A 6,880-nucleotide genomic window follows, 5' to 3' on the forward strand; every position below is an offset into this window, starting at 1 on the left:
GATACCAACTGGACTGCTAGCCTTCCCAGCTTCTCAGCTAGCACACAAATATGGAGCCAGTTCTGACAGAACCTGATCACCAAGAGTAGAAGATTTATGTATAATGTATGAATTGCTTGTGATAAGTCTTAGGGTTTAATTTGTGTCTAATTTTGAGTTTTTTTTCTTTACCTCAGGGGCCACCATGGGAGCATTAACAGCTGTGGCTGAAAGTTCTCCTTTCAAAGCTCCAAGCACAGCCTCTGCTATCTCAATGGCTACACCCTCCTGTTCACTCAAAAGTTGATTCAAAATTCAGAAACATGATCGAACTGAAAGTGGGTTCAAAAAGTCAAAAGAAGACTGTGGGTGCAGAAGGAAAACCAAACCTGAGCCTCTTTTGTGCTAGCTCCAAGATGAGGCGTAACTGTCACGTTCTCGTGCTGCACCAACTTGCTGTCTTTGGATGGAGGCTCCTCAGTGAACACATCAAGTGCAGCCTGTTCCATACACAATTGTCAGAAGCATACATATATCGCAAGTATTCAAAAACACAGAACATCACAAGACTAAAAAGTACAATATCTGTGCATAGTGAAATCTTTATTTGCAAAGGTGTTAAAATACAACCAACACCCCCAAGTCTCATCAACTGTTCACATGGATTGCATGATACTATTAAGCCAAATAAACAACTTGGTTATTTTTACCAATAAGCGAGCAATTCAATTAAAACAAAAATTGAAGACAGGGGATATGCATGCATACCTGAGCAACAATTCCACTGTCAAGAGCTCTTACTAGTGCATCTTCGTCAATAACACCTCCTCTAGCGACGTTGATGATGCGTACTCCCTTCTTCATCTTTGCAAACGAGTCGTCATTGAAGATCTTATTGGTGGATGGAATGAGTGGCATATGAAGGGAAATAAAATCGGATTTTGAGATGGCCTCGTCAAACGAAACCAAATCCACACCCATGGCACGTGCCCGGTCAGCTGGGGCATAAGGGTCATGAGCCACCACGTGCATGCCCAACCCTTTTGCTCTCCTTGCCACTTCAGATCCCACTTTTCCAAATCCCATTATTGCCAGTGTCTTTCCCACCATTGAAACTCCAACATACTTGTTTCTTTGCCATTTTCCTGGAAAATAAAAGTTAAATTTCTTGCTAATTTCTTGGAACCATCAGATTCTCCGGTCTATATATCAAGACTTCTCCTAGGCAATTAAAGCGTCTCCATAATGAGTAAGCTTAAGATCCTAGTCTGTACGCTAAATTGCTTGCAACAGCAATTAATGTCAAAATCTTCGTATCCAATGATAGATCTAAAGATATTAATGCTAGAAAATGTTACTAGATCCAGCGAGATCCAGCGTTTAGTTCCCAAGGAAATTCAAAAGTTGAAGTTGTTGGACATGAAAATAAGTGTACAGTAATTTTTTTAAAAAAATGTATTATTGTGTCTGAGACTGAAATTGAATTGTTACCGGCTTTCATGGAGGCGTCAGCCTGAGCAACATTTCTGGCCATGGCGGCGAGAAGAGCGATGCCGTGCTCGGCGGCGGCAATGGTGTTGGCGGTGGGAGCGTTAACAACGAGGCAACCGAACTCAGTGGCAGCTTGCAGATCGACATTGTCGATCCCCACTCCAGCTCTTCCCACAACCTTCAACCTTCCTTTTCCAGCTTCAAACACTTGCCTCGTAACCTTCGTCCCGCTTCTCACAATCAAAGCGTCGCACGATGCGATCTTGGAGCACAATTCTTCAGGTGAGAGATCGTAGGCACATTCCACATGTCCGAACTCGCGCAATACTTGGAGCCCAGCCTCTCCGAGCTTCTCGGAGATCAGAATGGTGGGTTTCACACCCGTCGACCACGAAGAATAAGATTCCAAATCCTTCGAGGTAGAGGCAGCGGATGCATCCGCCGTTTTCAAGACATTGTTGACGAAAAATGAACGCTGGGAATGAGATCGCGATAGAGAAAGCTTGAGCTCATTGAAGCTGGTTGTATTGAGGAAGCAGAGAACAGAGGAGGATTTTGAAGGTGAAGAAGATGAGGAAGTGAAAGCAGAAGGCAAGAGAGGTTTGATTGAAGAAGCTGAGGAGGAAGCCATAGGTCTGTGTTTTCCTGATCTGCGTGTGCGGGTGTGAGAGAGACCTTATTAGAGTACTTATATATATACACACACCTACCAAGAAACTTCAACTTTCTTAAATTCCGAGAATGTTAATTGGATTGATTGTTGGATCATGGGATCATAAAATGAATCTGTTAAACGCAATTCACAAGGAGAATTCCAGAATTATCGTGCCATTATGAGGTAAACAAATCTACAGTTTACATTAGGATGAATCTATTGAGTATTTATCTAACAATTCTCAGAACTAGTAGGACATTTCAACTTATATTGCATTGCTTATTTTTAGGATGAATCAATAGGGAAAAAACAATTTTTTACCCAAAAATAGTTTCTTTCGTGTGGTCCAAAATTTACCCCTAAATACACATTTACTGCTTTGTTATTGTTCGCAATTAGCAGCCATACAAGAGTTCGTTGGCCAAAAAATAATAATAAAAAAAAAGAAAAGAAAAGCAGCCATACAAGGTGTCAAATCAAATACTTCATTCTTGTTTTATTTAATTATAAATAATTAAATATACATTATATATAGAATATAGAATGGGCAAGTAGTGCATTATATTGTAAGTATCTGAATCAGGAAGCGGACAGGGGAAACGCATCTGGAATTAGGGTCTACCAATAATGGGGATTGCCCCTGCATTTATGAAAATGAGGGTAATTGCTTTTGGGCAGGTGAAATTCATCTCATGTACTTTTTTTCATTAATTAGAAGGGTAGGCACTGATAATCTAGATTAGTGTTAGAGTGGTAACTAAATCATGGTTTTAAAAATAATTTTATAATATACGAAATAAGTATGCGAGAGAGATTTTATTTTAATTTACATAAAAATATTTTTTAAAAATACTTTCTCAGTGTAAAAAAAGCTTTCATATAAACTATAAGGATGTGTTTGAATTACCGGTTTGTCTTCAAAACGTGGCTTGGAAACGTGCAAAATGTGAGTTGCCGGTGTGATTGAAGACGAAAGTTTGTTTGGATCAACTTTCTTTTTCATCTGACTCCTGAAAGAAAAGCTCACTGTCATATAAGCCAATTTTTTTAGCTTCATGTGTTAGGTTGCATCTCCTTCTCCCTACTTTTTTTGCTCTTTCCTTTTCTGCTCTCACAATTTTTGTCCTCATTCTCAACTTTGGTAGCTTCCCCGTCATAACCTTTGTCTTGATTCTCATATTTTAATATTTGCATTTTTTTATTTATTTCATTTGTAATCACACTGTTTATTTTATTATGTTACTTATCTTATATATTTTTAGTAAATAATTATTAATTTTTACTAATAAAAATTATTTATTTTATGATTTTCTCTGAAGTAAAAAAATTAATTAAGGTTTTTTTAGTATTTAAATTTTTTCCTAATAATACATTAATTCTTTTTATTTTTGTAATTTAAATTTTAATATTTTTTAAAAAAATCATCAAATTATATAATATACGTTGTAAAACTCATATCCTTTTCAGTCATTTTACATCTAAACTTACTTTTTTATCAATCATCCAAACAAGTTTTAACTTCTCAAACTGACTTTTTATAAGAGTCAATCTAAACATTGATCAACGTATGCGAACTGACTTTTACCCTTTGTAAAAATCAGTTAGAATAAAAATTAATTTTGTACCCACTAATCAAAACACACCATAAGTTCAATTAATGCGTTTAATCTTTGATCTTTTAACGTAGAACAATGCATTTAATATTTGCATAGTTAATGCGGATTTTTCTTGAATTCCTAATTAAGGAAGAGATTGTCTGATTCAGATCTTACTCCTGAAAATGAAGATGATTTATCTTTGGATAGCAGCTTACTGTTTTAGTGTTTTTTTTTTTGGCAAACCTCATAAATATTTAAAAAATAATTTTTTTATGTAATTTCAGATACAACTTTTCTCACGTTCTTATCTTTATCACATAAAATCACTTTAATCCAAAAACGCCCCCATATCTTTATTCTCTGGGAAAACCATATTGAAGGTACTTATACTTTTTTTCAATTTTCAATTTGGTATCTATGTGTTTTTTGTTCTTGACTAAATCTTTATTTTTCCTCTATTAACATCATTAATCCTTATGTAGAGACTAAAAATATCAATAGAACAAAGTTATAAGAGCTAATGTTGCTAAAAAGATAAAATTAAATGTTTAATTAAAGAAAAAAAACACATAGATATCAAATTAAAAATTGAGAAAAAATATAGATACCTTCAATATGATTTTCCTTATTCTTTTAGTGCAGAACAATGCATCTGATAAAGCTGTTCGAAGCAAGGGGAAATGAGTGCGCGCGCGCACATACATGTATGCTTTGATTCTTTTTATAGAAGACGAATACCTAATTCTTAAAAAATTAAGAAATGTCATTAAAGTTGGCCGAATTAATAAATGTTACAAATACAAATTTGTTTCTCAAAATACTATCCTTTAATAATTAACCCGCCTCTTTTGATAATTGAACTCGTTAATAAATACTTCTCTTTTTGCCACCTAACAAATATTTGTTTAATGAGGGTATAAAATGAATATCTTCGTACATGCTCCATACAAGATATTGTCGTTTCTTATAAAAATAGGAGCCAAAAATTCTCGAAATTTTTTATTAAAAAAATGAAAGAAAGTCCTAAAAACTTAAAATGTCAATAAATGTGAGGAAAAGCCAATTGAGATAGAATCATAAAAATGCTCATGTCCACATATTAAATAGAAATTTCTAAAACCTCAATTGAAAATCTTGAGAACTAAATTAGAACCTGAAAGTTAGAGTTGTAATCCTTTTAATTAATTCCTTCTCCTGTAAGATTTATTTTATCATGTAAATTACATCATAAAATGAGTTTTACAATAAAATTCGATGAGTATTTTCTTCTTCTTCTTTTTTCTTTTAATATTAAAAATACCAAACCCTTAGAAAAAAAATGTAGATAAGTTGTAAAGGCCAGGATAATGAATACGAATAAATAGGTTAATTAAACATAATTTTAATTGAGATTTTCAAAATTTCTAGCTTAGCTCTCAAGATTTTTCTAGCTAAAGCATGCAGAATTTATAACTTAAATGAATATGGACATTTTATTTTCTTGTTTGGCTAAAATTGTCATTTCACATTTCAAGCATTCATATAACTATATATACCAATGGCAATATAAAAATAAAAAATGATACTTCTTGTCTTGAAATGATTGATATGTCTTTTTTAATTGCCAAACAAACAATGATAAAGTATACAAGTAGGTCCGAAATGCGTTGGCATATTAAACCAAGCAAGACATGAGATATGGCACTTGGTTATTATAAGTGATTTTTTATCCCAATATTAATACTAACTTCGTTATTTAATATAAAAAACTAAAAAAATTAATATCTGAATATATTAAAAAATTATTTACATAATTTATTTATAATAAATAGATGTTATTTTTTAAAATATCCTTATTAATCTTATAGTATATTGGAACTACACCTCAATGTATGCAACCATCATAAGAATTATTTAGGAGACAAAATAAATAAATATTAAAAATAAAATAAATCGAGACTGAGTTACTATATTTAAAATTAAATTGAATTTTCTAATTAATTTTTTTTTAACCAGCTTCTAATTAATTCTTATACTATTAAAAAGTGGGGTTACTAATAAATATTGTTTCTTGGCATGTGAACGTTGGAAGCGCTATGATAGCTTCTGAGGTTGTTCCGCTGGCTAACCACCCCCCCGCGGGGACAACGCCGTACTTTCCTGGTGGGGCGTGGGTTAATCTATTATAGCCCGTTTGGTTAGATTCCATACAAGGAGATTGTAATCATAATGCAATGGGTTGATGTAATTGTTTGGTTGAGTTTGTATAATATAAAAAGAATTATATTTTGTAATTCTGATTATCTTAAATAATGTAAGGGGGATTATACTCCTAGAACTAATAAATGGAAATGTAGACCTCTTGTAATCGAATTGAAAAAGACATTATTACTTATACATATGTGTGTATGTAAATAAGGGTAATTTTGTCTTTTAATATATTAACCAAACATTTTTATGTCTATGTATTATCTTTCCTTAATAGTATATCAAACAAACTCATGTAATCATTATTACATTATGTTCCATTACATTACTTTACATTCTATTACATTTCTCAGGATTCAATGGACCAAACGGGCAGTTATTGATAATAGTTTTGAACGCAGGTCACTTATAAATAGAAGTTTTAGTTTTAAATGCAAGTCATTTATAGTAATTAAGTTGGATAGAAACATAGATTTGTATAATTTTTTGTAAAAAAATTAAAAAAACACATTATAAGCTTAGGAGAGAAGGTAGACTGGGGTTTTATATTTATGACTGTCAACTGGCTCTTATATTTAGGATTGGAGGTAGTAATAAACTCCTTTCATTTTTTTTAATTTAATAATCAACAAGTTTTCGTTTTAAAAAAAGAAATCAACGAGTTTTTGCCCTTTTCTTAATGTTGTGGACATGTGAATGTGCCAAAGTGGACTAGTTGGGGAAGCGAGCCAACCCTCAAGACTGCAAGTTGGAGTGCGGCGAGGCACAAGTTGGAATAATCTGACTGGAAGTTGGGTTGAGGTGGGACAGTACGGACATTTTGACTGTGATATGCTTATAGCCTTTTAAGTATAAAATCTCTCAGCTTATGCTCATGCGGAGGTAAAAGACAAATTTAAATATTCTGACTTAAACTTGCCAATACTTAAATATGATTTTGTTATATATGACAAAATTTAAAATGTATATA

General features: G+C 32.8%; 1 pseudogene; it reads right to left on the minus strand.

The window, feature by feature from the left end:
- Positions 1-5: 5 nt before the first annotated feature.
- Positions 6-2,109, minus strand: LOC114746785 (D-3-phosphoglycerate dehydrogenase 2, chloroplastic-like; annotated as a pseudogene).
- Positions 2,110-6,880: the final 4,771 nt, after the last annotated feature.

This window comes from Neltuma alba, unplaced genomic scaffold (assembly GCF_004799145.2).
Source record: "Neltuma alba isolate B1F8T4 unplaced genomic scaffold, ASM479914v2 tig00005102_pilon, whole genome shotgun sequence".
NCBI classification, from domain to species: domain Eukaryota; kingdom Viridiplantae; phylum Streptophyta; class Magnoliopsida; order Fabales; family Fabaceae; genus Neltuma; species Neltuma alba.